General features: G+C 47.0%; 1 protein-coding gene and 1 pseudogene across 1 annotated transcript in view; one reads left to right on the plus strand and one right to left on the minus strand.

Annotated features, from left to right (window-relative positions):
• The window catches only part of LOC147640330 (RNA-binding KH domain-containing protein PEPPER-like), a 79,119-nt gene that overhangs the window by 38,684 nt on the left and 25,268 nt on the right, over positions 1 to 15,167 (plus strand). The gene's annotated exons all lie outside the window — the stretch shown is intronic.
• On the minus strand, positions 7,959 to 9,063 carry LOC147640331 (uncharacterized; annotated as a pseudogene).

Below are 15,167 nucleotides of genomic sequence, written 5' to 3' on the forward strand. Positions count from 1 at the left end.
GCAGGGTGTAGGTGAGGTCTGTCCATATGGTACGTACAAGCTCTGTTGTAGGTATGTATGCAAGGCTGTCAATGAGCTTTTTGGTGGGAAATGGTGCCAAGTGTAATGAGTATTTAACCGGCCTTCATGACTGTCATCCCATGATATGCCAGATGGAGTGGGCGTCACCTAGCCAAGCTGCTGCTTTCAAGCCAACTGGCAAATTGGGCCGAAGCCTTTACCAATGAACTTCAAGGCTCGTGCAGGAATTTGGCTGGCAAGGTACACCGTGCCCACATGCTTACAAAGATCCTTTGTCATGCCATCAACAAAGAGCTTCCCATATTTGTGGATTCTTTTTCATAAGGGGAAGCATAGGCACTCTTGCACTTGTGCACATCATCTAGGCACTCCTGTTCCTGTGCAACACTCCTGAAGTTTTGTGTTAGCTCACTCAGGTATACACCCTGTTTTTGGTATACTTTGGCGATTGCATCTTTCATTCCGTCCTATCCTGGTGCCTTGTGTGCACACTCCCGTACCTCTCCTCTTACTTTCTCGAGATCTCACATCGGGGGGCGGGAGGGGGGGGGGGGGGGGGGGGCTTTCCTATCCAGCTTTGGAAAATCCCGCATGTGAGGATGTTGCAAAGAGCTGTTGCCACTGATCTTTCTGGGTTTGGTGGGTTCATGACTGCCGAAGATTGGCTTGATGGCCCCAACTACTCACTATATGAAGAGTTTGCTACATAGTTGCATTCCGTACTGGTACGTATTGGTTTAGTCCGTACAGTATGTACCGTACGGAACAATTGGCATGGACGTTAAAAAATAAAAAATAAAAAAATCCCCAACGGGTCGTTTTTGCCGTGCGATAGGGTTTCATACCTTTTTTCCTGATTTTTCTTGTGTTTTGGGCCTTTGTCGCTTATCTCGGGACCCGTACTTGTACCTGCATCGTACTGTTACGCTTTCGGAATCCATACCAGGGCCAGCTGCTTGTTGTCGTACCTCCTAAGGTGTGGGCTGCCCCGTCTCTCTCTCTCTCTCTATCCTCTCTCTCTTGTCTCTCTTTCATTTCTCTCTCCCCCGTCTCTCTCCTCCTCCTCTCTCTCTCTCTCTCTCTCTCTCTCTCTCTCTCTCTCTCTCTCTCTTTACTTAGTACTCTTTCTCTCTCACATGAATGATGACACACACACACACAATACTTCTCTCAGAGTCCAGACTCTCTCTCTCAATCCTTAATTAAATTAATTTTAATATAGATTACCCCCAAATTAAGAAATTCCAATCATTCCCTCTATTTTCAATCATTCGGATTCATTCTCCCAATTTTCCGAAATTCCCTCTATTAATTATGTATTTTTTCCAACCATTCCCTCTATTTTTAGAAATTCAGTCCCTTGAACAATTCCTAATTTAATCCCTAATTTTTTAAATGTATTTCTCCAATCTTCATTTTCGAATCCCTCTATTTTCGAAAATTCAACCGCGAATGTGACTTCTAATATTGATTTTTGTAAATTTCAGCTTGTCCAAGATGCCAAAGGCACCGAATCTCTACTGGGCTGCACATACACCTATTGGACAGTCTTCTAGGCAATGCAACATTGATTACTCCTTGCACTCCATGTCATGGATCAAGGAGAGACAACGTAGGGTAGATATTAAGATAGAGCGTACTCTGATTGAGTGCAATATCTCTTTCAATGTGTTACGCACGGACTAGTGGAAGAGGATGATTGCCGTTGTTGTAGCTGTAGGCAATGTGGATGGATGGACAGGTTTAGAGTATAACAAGATGAGGGTCACCATGTTGGAAGAAGAGAAGGAAAGGATTGAGACTTCTCTCCAACCTATCAAAGAAGGTTGGAAGAAGTTTGGTTGCACTATCATTTCAGATGATTGGAGTGACACGAGGCGGCGCCACTTGGTCTCTTCATGTCTTGGCACCTATTTTTTGCGTGTAGTTGATGCAGGCAAGGCAGGGGAGCGGATCACAACTGATTTTATCTACCACCACATTTGTCAGGCTATTGTGAAGGTGGGAGGCTATTGTGAAGGTGGGGGTAGAGAATGTGGTGCAAGTGGTAACAGACAATGCCTCTAACTGCAAGAGGATGGGTGAGCTGATTGAGGAAGAGTTTCCAAGCATTGTGTGGATTCCTTGTGCTGTACACTACTTGGATCTTCTTATGGAGGATATTGGGAGCTTGAGTTGGGTGAAGCCCGTCATCGAGGATGCGACACGCATAGCTTCTTTCTTTAGAAAGAAGCACCATAAAGAAAGAAGCACCAGGCATTGGCTATTTTTTGCTCCCATAGTGTGAAAAATATCATACGACCCTCCAAGACCAAATTCGCTTATATGTATTTGGACTTGGAGCGTTTGTATGATGTTCGGGATGCTCTTCGTCAATCAGTGATTAATGCACCTTGGAGACAAATGCATAATGCAAATCATGAAGCCACAAGGGCTATCCAAAGAAAGGTGCTGGATGAGGAGTTCTGGACCAAAGCACATAGCATCACCGGGGTTTCTCTAAAAATAAGAGAAATTGACCTAATTGAAGCCTGCAATAGCCAAAAAAATTAGGGCTTTTGTAAAAATCAGCCCTCTATATTGACATTGAAGCCCCTGCAACAACAACATTATGGCTCTATCAACCATTGCAATCCACAGGTTCTCTGGTGATGGGTTCCCTACTTGGCAAACCAAGATTCAGCTTCACTTGATGAGGGAAGGTGTCCGGAGCATAATCTCTGGAGATGACGAATGCCCAGGAGCCAACGAGCTAGAAAAGCAAAAGCTGTGGCGACAACGCAACGAGAGAGCTATTGCACTGATCGGCCTCAATTTGAGAGACTCTCGTTCATCACGTAGACTTCACGCAAACCGCCAAGCAAATTTGGAACAAATTGGAGATTCTTTTTGGTAACAAAATCACAAATTCTAAGGTTTTCTTGAAGTTGAAGTTTTATATTTGAAAATGCTAAATAATGAAGGATTAAGTGATCACCTTGCCAAGTTCTACTCACTAGTTCAACAACTCACTAGCCTTAAGTGTGAGCTTGATGATGAGAACAAGGTGGTAGTTCTCACCAAAAGTATGCATGATGTTACCCGGTTTCAACAAACCATCGAAGTCATGCACATAGCTTCAACATCATTTGAAGATATGGTAGCCTTGCTGCTTGAAAAAGACAGAAGAAACAAGGAAAGTCAAGCAAGCAGCAGTGTGAACTATGACAAAGCTTTTGTAGGAGAATAGAAGTGGAGGACCAACAAGAAGATTCAGTGCAGGTATTGCAAGAGAATGGGGCATAAGGAGGCCAATTGCTTCAAAAAGCTGAAGAAAGAGCAAGAGAAACACCACACAAATCTTGCTGCTGAAGATGAAGAGGAAACTGCTAAAGAGGAGAACATATTTGCAGCAACCGCCCAAGTCTCCCTTGATGAGGTAGACGTTGAGTGGACATTCCAGCTGCCTTTATGTATGTGTGTGTCAAATAAGGGTTCTTTGCCTTGGGTAGTCTGATTGTATCTATATGTGTTAAATGCCTTCAGTTATAAAAGGCTTCTTTTTTTCTCTATCCTCGTTAGGAGCCAAGGGGGTGACTAAGTGATAGCCTCACTACCTCGGTCTTACTCTAACTACCATGGCACGGGAGGTGCAGATGGTGAGGTAGGGTGGATGGGGTAGGTGGTAGCAACTTCTTTTGCTTTGGAGTCTCACTACCTTCACTCCGAAGGGGGGATTGTTGGGATATATCAGAGCCTATATGTGTGTGAACAACCCCTTTAATGGCTGCAAGTGTGCTTTAGAGTATTCGCGTGTGAACCACTTCTTATAGGTGGATAAGCTCGCATTTAATAAGGGTCAAAGGGTTTGGTATACTGAAAGGGCTATATATGCAAAGGCCTGTGCTTCATTTTAGCATCTATCAATCAAATCATTAAAATCATCTTGAGTCGTAATCTTCTCTCTCTCTAGCATCTCATCAAGCTCTCTCTCTCTCTCTCTCTCTCTCTCTCTTCCACGATGGAATTTAGGCCTCCATAGCTCACTGCTCTCTAGCCCTAAGGCCTGTGGCCTTCATGCACGAGACACAATATTGGGACCCAATGGCTAGGACACCATTTCCCTCCCACCCCCCTCCTTTCCTTTCCTTTCCCCCTAGGCTCCTTCCTCCCCTCCTTGTGTAGAATTTACTTTTTTGATATAGAAATGGAAAATACAAACTACAACCAATACGTTAGGATGTGTTCTTGGACCGTTGCAAGCTTAGATCTTGCCAATCACTCGAAAATAAACTAATTGTTGCCACTCTCCGATCTCAACCTCCTATTTTGGAGGGTTAGGGGAGTCCTTTGCCAGCCCATATGCAGAATACAACCCTCACATGGGGATGTGTCCATTGGCTGCAGTAAGTTGCGATTGAACGCGATACCTCTTGCTCAAGGGTTGAGTCAACTACATTGCCAACATCCCTCCTTCACCACACATTCTGCAACCACTCTGCTCTCTGGAGAGTAATTCCTTGTTGTGCAGGGGCTGGGAGTGGGGTGGATCTCTGAAAAAATGTAGTAATCTGTGTGTGTCGTCCCCCCTGTGGAGCTGTTTGAGCCTGTAATGATGTCTCTCTGTGATGCTGTATGTCTAGAATGAATCTCCCCAGTATGCGCTGGTTTGTTGCCTCAAAGAGCTAGCGTAGGGAATGTGGCCCTCTGAATAAAATGGGATCTCTCTCTCTCATGGCTGTATATGCTCTGCATCTGCATACATAATGCTCCTCACTCTCCACCTCCTCTCTGCACAATCTGCATGCCCTCTTCTCTCGGGGGATCCGTACTGCTCTACCAGTCTCGATCTCCAATCGATGTGATGAGACTTTAAGCTGACCAATAGCTACTCGGGAGCCGTGTGGTAAAAAGTCCTCCATGTATCTAGGCCTCTCTATAAATACATCATCAGTGATACTCATGAAGTGATCTTTGTAGTACAGCATCTTCGGTGGAAGAGGCTGTGTAGGCGATATCCATGTCTCTCGTGTATAGAGCTGCCATAGGTCCTATCTCAATACTCTGTTCCTCTCACTATGAGAGAGACGGATATGTGGTGCATCCCTGTCATACTGGAATGGTGGTAGATGATCCATGTCTAGGCCATGCTGTGAGAACCAATGTGTGACCTGTGCATACCATGATCCTCTGTCTCCTGCCTCAGCCAGCTGTCTAGATGCCTCAAAAGCTCTGTATGACAATCTGTCCTGTGGCATCTCTCTGAATCTGTCTAGCAGGCATATAGTCTGGAATATGGCCTCTACCATCATAGGATGCGCAGCAAACTTTGCTCGGATAATGTCATGAGGTACTGACGGTTTGTTGCGTATCATGCATGCCATCATGAGGGCCTGTGGTCTCTCTACCTGTGTCCACCAATGGGTAGCAAGGCCTGGCGCCCATACCGCTGCTCCATACATCAGTGCCGGTGTGACTAATGTGTCAAATAGCCACCCCTTCGTTCGGGGCTCCTGAAAATGCGCCTGGTGGCACTGTCTCTCTAGCATAGCCAATGCTGCATATCCCTGTGTCAATCTAGCTCTGGCTGCTGAACCCATGGTGAAGCGCGTGGCTGCTGTAGAGAAGGTAACCCCTAGGTACATGTATGATGTCACCACCTCCACCTGGCGTCCTGCGAGAGTGAATGTTAGCTGACTCCTGCCCTGTCTCGATGTATGAAAGACCATAACCTTGGTTTTCCCAAGGTTCACAGTAAGACCCCTCTGTGTGCAGAAATCATTGAGTGCATGTAGATGCTGCTGTAGACCTCCTAGAGACTCAGACACTAATACAATATCATCAGCATAAAGCATAATATGTACTGAGGTACCTGCTAGATCAACTCCATCTCCGCCTCCCCGTGTAATGAAGTCAGCCACCTCATCAATGTATAACCCAAATAGCGTGGGGGAAAGTGGGCATCCTTGCTTCACACCAATGGTGCTAGCAATAGTCTCGGACATACCTCCTGGGCATTTGACTCGCCCAAAAACCTGCTCATATAATGCATAAATGCCCCCATGTCATGTCTGCTGGTATGCCAAGAGACTGCAGGCGCTGAAAGAGCCTCTCTCGTGGTACTGTGTCAAATGCCTTGCGGAAATCCACAAAGCAGCAATAGAGCTTTCTCTTCCTCACTCTGGCCTGATCAATCATACATCTCAAAGTGAATACATGGTCAGTGGAGAGAAAGCTCTCTCCTGAAGCCTGCCTGCCCTGATGAGCGTAAACCTGCTCGCTCAGCATATAAGCTAAGCTCCTGCTCCAGCACTGCACCATAGAGTTTGGCCAGCACGTGGCCAACCATAACCGTCCTGTAGTTGCTCGGATCGAGCATATCCCCTGTTTTTTGAATCGGCACAATGGTGTGCATCGTCCACTCCGCAGGCAAACCCTCTGCTAGTGCCCTGTTAAACAGGTGTGCAAGAAAAGGAGCTAAAGAATCTACTGCATATATGAGATGCTCACCCTGCAGGCCCATATGGTCGGCGGTCCGTCCATGCTGTAGGCGGCGGATAGCTTCCTGTACCATCGAGTGGGTAAAGAAGCTAGCTGTGGTAGGTCGAGGCTCCTGTGGCTGAGGTATAGGTGGCTGCTGTGGGGCATGGTATAGACCCTCTGCATATGTGTGCCATGTCTGTGGGTCTGCAATGGGTGTCGGTGTCCGGGGCTCTCTGAAGTGCCGCCATGAGATAGGGCCATGAAGAAATGTAAGATCTCTAGCTCCTGTATCTCTGCGAAGGCCCGCCTTTTGCGGCGAGTAAGTCTCCTCATTTCTCTCCTCGACTCCTGCTTTGTGATGGCTCCCAAGGCTCTCTGTATGCGGAACCGTGAGTATAGGGCTATGCACTCGTCATCATACCATCTGTTCTGGGGCATAGTCCAGATCTCACAGGCTCTCCTGAGTGGACACGATGTGGGAAGCTCTGTAATGCAGCCGTGTGTAGGAGTGATGCCAGCTGGGCTGTAATGGTATCCATAGGTGCCAGGGGATCCATGAGTAGGAGCCCATCCTCTACTCTGCTAGTGTGCGTTTCTGCCATGTCATGTGTGAAGTAGATGGTAGCGTGGCGTTGGTATGTGGGGGGGTGGTGATACTGGTGATCCGGCTAGTGAAAATGCCAAGTATGTATGATCCGCCCCAATAGGACGAGGTGGGATGGAGAATGAGGTGACAAGCTGTGATGCCTCCAAAGACCCCATAATGTAGTCTACCACCGTGCCTCCGGTACGTGTATGACCCCCATGTGGGAAGCATGTCAGCCCTCCTGATCCCAGCCACTGTAGCATCCCGTTATAAATAACGAGACGATGCCTGGCTCCCAACTCTAGTAAGTGGTCCCCTTAATGTCCTCTGTTCGGACCAATGTCCTCTGATGCCCGACTAGCCCCTATCTCCTCTTGATCCACAGGGTGGAGGATCTCCATGTCATCATAGTCATACACCTCACACTATCTGCTCTGTGTGTGGGCATTGAAGTCACCTGTAAGAAATACCTCCCCTAGTGTAGAATAATGCATAATCTCTTCTGACAGACAAGTGTATGGCGAGGCTCCTGTCTCCTCCTCTTGTGGCATGTCCTATGTAATGACATAGGAGGATCCTGATGGAGGAAAGTAACATAGGGCTATGTATATAACCCTGTCGTGTGAGAGCTGTAAGCTGATCCACATGTATCTGTCCTCCGGATCCTGTGCTACCACTCTTAGTCTCCCTTGTAGCTCCCGTCTGAATAGAATTGCTACTCCCCCTGACCCTCTTGAGGTACCCTCGCGTGTGGTCATCCTGTATGCTGACTCCCACTGGAATCCCTCTACTCGAGGTAGCCCTCTCTCTGGGCTCTGATGTGTCTCTGTCAGAAGTATGATGTCTCCTCTCACCGTAACATGCTCCAGTCGTTCAGGCTGCACCCATAGTGAACCATTACAGTTCCATACTGCCATGTGTAGCTCTGTCAGTGGTCTGGTCTGTGTCCCATAGGCCCCAAACCGCTAATCCATGGGCCGGCCATCAATGATGACCTGACCATCTCGATAGAAGGCCTTCTTGCCTTCTCTCCTTGCGTGTAAGACTCGTGGCATGCAAGCTCTCCTATGCTCTAGTTGCATCCTCGTGAGATCATCATCCAAGAAAATAGGAGCTCCCTCTAAGCCTCGTAGTATGACCCTCTTCCTCATGAAGATGGTGCGTGCCTCCACATCCTGAAACTGTATGATGAGAGCTCTCTTCTTTGTCATGTCTTTCCCGGCCCTCCAAGCTTTGAGGAAGGGGGGGTCCCTCATGTGAGTATCCAAGTCGTGTGCATAGTGTCCGCCCATCCCCCTCGGGGGTAGAGTCGGCTACCTCGGGAATCCCCGTGACTCTCACATTGAGTCTACGAGCATGTCGCATCCGCTCCTCCTCAATGGTGGTGTTGACGATTTGGAGCCCTTCTTTTTGGGCATCCTCTTCCACTTCCTCTTTGATCCTCTTCACAACTTCTACCCAAACCTCCCTTGTTGCCTCCATCTTACCTTCTAGGCTCTTGGTGATTGCCTTGGTGAGTTCCTCTTTGATGGCCTCTTTGTCAACTTCCACAATCTCCCCCTCCTCCCATGGTGGTCGGTCCCGTAGAGAGATCACCTCCACTTTGAGGATGTCGATTTCCTCCTTCATAGTGTCCCGTTCCTTCTTCCATCCCTCTTTCTCCTCTTTCCATGCTTCTTTCTCCTTCTTCCCTCCTTCCTTCTCTTTCTCCCTCTCCTTCTCCCAAGTCTCCTTCTCCCTTTTCCAAGCTTCCTTCTCTTTTTATAAAGCTTCGATCTCCTCCTCGACTTTGGAAAGTCGGTTGATGATGTTGTTGATGGCGGAGTCCGCCGTCTTCTTGTTTTCTCTGATGGAGATGTTCAGCTTATCCTCCATTTTGACTATCTCCTCTTTGCTTGCACCCTTGGCCATGTCGATGTACCTCGGAGAGATAGAACCTTAACACTTATGTTGCTGCCTTGGAGGCCTGAGCAAGGGTGGATGAGGAAAGGATAGCGAACATAACCTGGATTGGACTGGGGCTTCACATGGCGGTAGTAGCAGCACAGGCGGCGACCAAAACGAAGTGATGGGGAGGGGATGCGCAGGCGACGGGGAGAGAGAAAGCGTAGGCGACGGGGAGAGAGATGCGAAGGCGACGGGAGAGACAGAGAGAGAAAGAGAGGTGGGTAGCGGGGGGGGGGGGGGGGAGAGAGAGAGAGAGAGAGAGAGAGAGAGAGAGAGAGAGAGAGAGAGAGAGAGAGAGAGAGAGAGAGAGAGAGAGAGAGAGGGCAAGGGGGCTGGAGGGAGAGAGGGCGGGGGGGGGGGGGAGGGCTGGCGTAGAGGGGGTTGCTGGCGGGAGGGGGGGACAGAGGGGGCTGGCGGGAGGGGGCGTAGAGGGGGCTCGCGCAAAGGGGGGGGGGAGGGCGCAGAGGAGGGCTGGCGCGGAGAGAGAGAGAGAGAGAGAGAGAGAGAGAGAGAGAGAGAGTAGCCATCATTAGGGCAGCCTGTAACGGTGGTAGAGGCTAGTGTGCAGCAAGAGAGCCTCCATTAATGAAGAGAGAGGGCTCCAATTTATAGATTTGGGGCTCCCATGAGTGAAAATGGAAAGAGAAGGCTATGATGACAAGTGGAGAGCCACACAATAGATGGAGTGACAAGTGTGAGGCCACTTGTCTCACTTTGATTCACTTTCTGACAAGTGTGAGGCACCTGTCTCACTTTGATCTACTTTCTGACAAGTGTGAGGCACTTGTCTCACTTTGATCCACTTTCTTGCCACATGTCCCAATCTAAGAGATGGGTTCTCCCATAATCTTTACCTCTAAAAATATCCCAACTAGTAGACATTCTGTCATAGGCACTTTGCCAACTCTTGGTATCTGCTCAATTCCAGATGCAATGACGCGAACAGAATTTCCATCGGAGTCGGGCCAAAAATAGCAACTGTCACCAGGAGATGAAACTTTTTGTAGTTATTTTCCTTATTTACATTTCTTTATAAATATATATTTTTCTTTTCTTTCTCTTTGGTTGCTGTTGCTTTCCCCCGGGATCTCTTGGAAGGGCTTGGACCATTGCAATGTTAGAATGGGTCAACCAGTGGGACTTTGGACCAGTGGTTGGCTAAGCCTAAGAATTGCACTGAAAGATGAATGACAGTGTCCAGGACATGGCCACTGAATGAGGGTATAGGCGAGATTACACTAGTAAGTGGCTGCCATCGAAATGTGAATGTATCTTGAATTCTAAGCAAATTTTGAAGTGACCATAGTGGTCAAAGATGGTCAGGAGACCAGAAGGAATGCAGATGACATCATCCCTAAAATCTAGGGAACTGCTATTTTTGGCAGTGTCGGAATTGAAAAGTGTTCGCGTCAGTTTGTGCGGAATGTCAAGGGGACCAAAAGCTGACAAAGGACTGTTGTGAGAATGTGAACCAGTCAGGAGATTTTTAGCCTGGAAGATTGCATGTGGAAAAGGCTTAAAAATGTGCCAAGTGTCAAATTTATGTGCATTTTCCACATTGAGAAGAGGGAAGCGTGGGAATTTGGGCTGAATGAGGCTCATTTGCAGCCATTATGGTGGATTGTTGCAGGAAAACCAGCATTTGTGGTGCACTCCCTTGCCCTACAACTCATGAATTGAGGGTTGAGCTTGCTCCCCACAGCCTCTCTCTCTCTTTCTCTTTCTTGCAGACTATGGAAATGCTCTCATCAGATAAAATCAGGTACAGTTGTGTGAATTTCATGCTTATATGCAAAGGCTAGTTGCCTCCTTGAACAGGAACCGGTGTAGTTAGTTCCTACACCAAAGCAGGGACGGAAGAGGGTAATAACCTCTTCAATACAATGCTGTTTCAGCACTGTTTCGGTGCTGTTTTTGGGCTGTTTTGTTGCCCGGTTGATGCCAAAATGCAGTAGGACTTTGCTAAAGTCCTCCAGGACAGTACAAGGGTTATTTTGGGCTGAAAACAGAGCTGAAAACAGGTCTGTGCAGAAAATTACAGCAAGCTGAATTGTGATGTTTTGGACTTCATTGGGTAACTTGATGCCTATGGAAGTGAGCCTGTCAGTTGGGACTCATTCTGAGATGTTATGGAACAATTTTAGTGCAGTTATGCTGGCAAATTTCTCCCAGAATTTGTAAAACTCAGCTGATGCAAGTAGAGTGCTTTGTTGCACTCGTGCTTTGTATTTTCCAACTTTTTAACAATAAAGAAATACCGTAAGGGGCGCCGGACTTCGGGGCCAATGTGTTGTTGAGCGAGGGAGCGAGGATTCTGTGATTGTGTGTCTGAGTAAAACTCTCCTAAATTTTAGGAGTGTGGTCCTTTGTATTCTAGGATAATCCCCCATTCCCAAAGCTTGTACTTTCCAAATATTTAGACATCCTGGAGTCCACCAGACCCCTTTCATACTGGGAAATGTCCATGCTAGTGACAGTACATCACCTCAACGTTCACTGCTGGCCACACCGTGGGACAGCAGCCCACTCTCTGCTATGGGCCACACCGTGGGACAGCAGCCCTCTTTGCTACATTCAGTACATTAGCATTACATATTTGTTCATGGGACAACAGCCCTCTCTGCTACATAGAGCACTTCAACGTTTTTCCTCAGCTCAAACCATCGGGACAACAGCCCACTCTCTGCTACAGTACAGTTTATCATCGTTTTTCTTCTACAGTTTATCTCTAGGACAGCAGCCCACTCTCTGCTACATCACACCATCAAGACGACATCCCACTCTCTACTTATCTTCACCACCCCTTAGGTATGCAGCACCCCTGTCACTAGAGCTTGCACCCTTTAGGTATGCAGCACCCTTGTCACCAGAGCCTGCACCCTTCAGGTCTTGCAGCATCCTTGTCACTAGAGCTTGCATCACTACACCACCTGGGATGGCAAACCTCTTTGCTCTTCATCTACCACCTTAGGTACCGCAGCACCCTTGTCACCAGAGCCTGCATCACCTCATCTTCTGCTGCCACTACCATCTCAGAGTGCCTCTGCATCCACCGACGTGAGCCTTCGACACCGACCACCTCTCGGAGTGCTTTCCTCACATTGACGCGGGCCTTCGTCATCGACCATGCTTCAGCTCCAACATTATCTCTACTTCTGCAGTGGTCTTTCTACTCAGAGTCACATTAGAGGGCTCTTGTACATATGTTCACTCACCATTATATATAGACTGACTCACCTATTTCATGCTGTGTTGTTTTGCTTTGATCTCTTGTACATCTGGTCCTTTCGTCCTTTTGCCCTCACAATATGTGGTTTCTCTACGGAGTTTTTGCACTTATGTGTCATGTGTGTCCAAAGACACATTCCAAATCTCCAATTCAAAAGAGTTCGCTTCAAACACCAAACTCATCAATATCGTGGACAAATCTAGCCTGGGAAGATTCTTAGAGTTTGCCAAGTCATGGGTTTTTATCATCGGTATCTGCCGATAATCACAGAAAAGAAGAAAATCGCCTATTCAACCACGATGTGAAATGCTCTTTGGTCTTTTGTCTTTTAACCATCCCTAATCATACCAGGGATAAAAGGAGAACTACTAGGGACGCAGGATAGTATTCTTCACAAGTTAAATTGATCCTCGAAGTTACGGCATCTCCATCTAGAAGCTGGTCAAAAAATAGGTCCCACAAACACTCAACGCAAACTGGTAATCCGAATGGTCCTAAAGGTCCATGCGATCATTGACGAGGGAATCATTGAGTAAAGAGTATATTATCTCCTAGAATTCCTGTCTTAGGGAGTGGAAATTAAACTCATATAAAATAACCCTAGCATGGGAGAATGGAGGAACCGTTCAACTACTGAAGTATCATAAATTGCCTAATCTTTACAATCAATGTGAAAGAAAAGGACTGTGGTCTCGGGAGAAAGGAAAGAGCATGAAAAGCAGCTTTTTCCAAGTGTGCTTTTTTAGTAAATGTTAAAAAATAACACTAACAATTAACCAAAGTCATATTTTACATGTCCGTTCTTTTCCTATGCTTAAAAAAAAAAACTCTATGTATGTGTGCTTTTCATAAACATTTTTTTAAAATAAAAAGCCAAATATGTCCACACATGGACCAAACAGACCACATCCATGTCACTCATGCATGCTTAACCTGCCACCCAGCTTTGATGCATGCTCAACCTGCCACCATACACCTGCCGTATGAACAGAACTGCCATGTGGCCTGCACCACACGGTACACCTGTATGATCTTCTATATGGTCTGTACCATGGTCCAGCCTGCTTCCAGCCTACAAGGAAAATCATGCCCAATGTGATGCACCTAGAGTCCTGAATGGCCTGGATTCTGATGCACTTAGCAGCCCACAGCCAGCCCCATACACCAACCATATGAACAGAACTGCCATGTGGTATGTACCAACAATCTTCTATATGATCCGTACCAGGGCCAGCCTGCTTGCAGCTTACAACAAGCAAAATCATGGCCAATGTGATGCACCTAGAGTTCTGCATGGCCTGGATTCTCACGCACTTAGTAGCCCACAGCCTGTATGGCTTATTCCCATGGCTGTTCTGCCAGCCCTCTACGGCCAGCCCCTGAAGGGTCCATACTTGCTTTCCTGCATGGTTGCCTTCAAGTGTTTATAGTCTAAAACAGCCTCATAACTAGACACAGCGCTCGTGCATTACTAGATATGGTTGTTCCAGGACACACATACAACCATGCAAAAGCATCTAAATACATCTCTCTTCTGGGTATCATAGATGATGGTAATAGGGTTAGGGTTTACATAGGTGCAGGTAAGCTAAGGTGGATGAAATCTATTCATGGTGTGTGTGTGTGTGTGTGACAGAGAGAGAGATGTGAGAAAGCTCAAGAGATAGGGTATTGCACTCATTGTGGTATTAGGTTCAGGGTCACATAGGTGCAGGTAAGCTAAGGTGGATGGAAGCTATCCATGGTGTGTGTGTTTAGCGAAATAAAGAAAGAAATAAATTTATATTAAACGTCTTCAAAAGACCCAATGGGTCTGTGAGACCAAAAGTGATACAATAGTGTCCATGTAATCTCATCATAGTACAACAGAAAAAAAAGATGAACTATCAGTTGCGAATGTCAAATCCGAGCCATGAGAGAGCGAGAGAGAGAGAGAGAGAGAGAGAGAGAGAGAGAGAGACGTCTACTAGAGATCCAATGGGCCTATGAGACAAAACCTGTGAATACAATGTGTCCATGTCATAAACATCATGAAAAATGAAAAATGAAATGAAATAGCTAACCAATGATATACAACTCTGTAAATGTCTAGATGAGATGTAGACTAAGTAGCATGCTTTAGGGTGTACAATTATGAAATGCATCCTATCTCGTATCTCCATGTTGTGTCCACTGGGGAGTCGAGGATTGTCGAATCCCCATAGGATCTCCTCGTAGAACGCTCGTGGTACGAGACTCGGAACCTGCAAACAAACCAAACAAATCACCTCCCAACCACGACAGCCGTGGGCAAGCCCACAAACTTGGCTGTCCCCACCGAGCCACGAGTTGAGCTAACTAGATGGACGTACCGACCAATCTCTATCTCGTGATGTCCCATACTGCCACGAAGCTACCCTCGCGGGCCTCGGCTGCATGAAGCAGGTGCACGTCTGCATGACATCCAGGCTCCAGACCATAGAGCTCTCACAAATCACGCGAGACTCTATATCACTAATGACTAACCTTGGCCACCCTTTTACAGGCTCTTGGCCGGTCATCGGGCATCCACACTTGGCACCTGCCTGTCCATACTTGGGTGCCCGCCCGTTAGTCTATCCCTAACTCAACTCGTCAATCAGCCTGCCTAGCTCCAAGCTTCCCCAAACCTCAAAGCTAGTCTTCTGTGCGTGTAGCACACGGTAGATACACAGTGTGCACATGACATACTCCCCTTCCTCTAAGAGCTCACTCCTGAGCTCACTAAAAAGCGAGGGTAATCTCTCTGAAGAGTAGTCAATGTCTCCCATGCATAGCAGCCAGGGACGTATAATACGACAAAGTATAATACGTGTATTATACGTCTTTTTCGCGGGGCCAAAATAAAAAACGCCGTTTTTTTAAAGATAAAAAACACTAGTGTAATTACATTTGGTCGAGACA

This window comes from Cibotium barometz, chromosome 3, assembly GCF_041138505.1.
Source record: "Cibotium barometz isolate CiBa-2024 chromosome 3, ASM4113850v1, whole genome shotgun sequence".
NCBI lineage: Eukaryota > Viridiplantae > Streptophyta > Polypodiopsida > Cyatheales > Cibotiaceae > Cibotium > Cibotium barometz.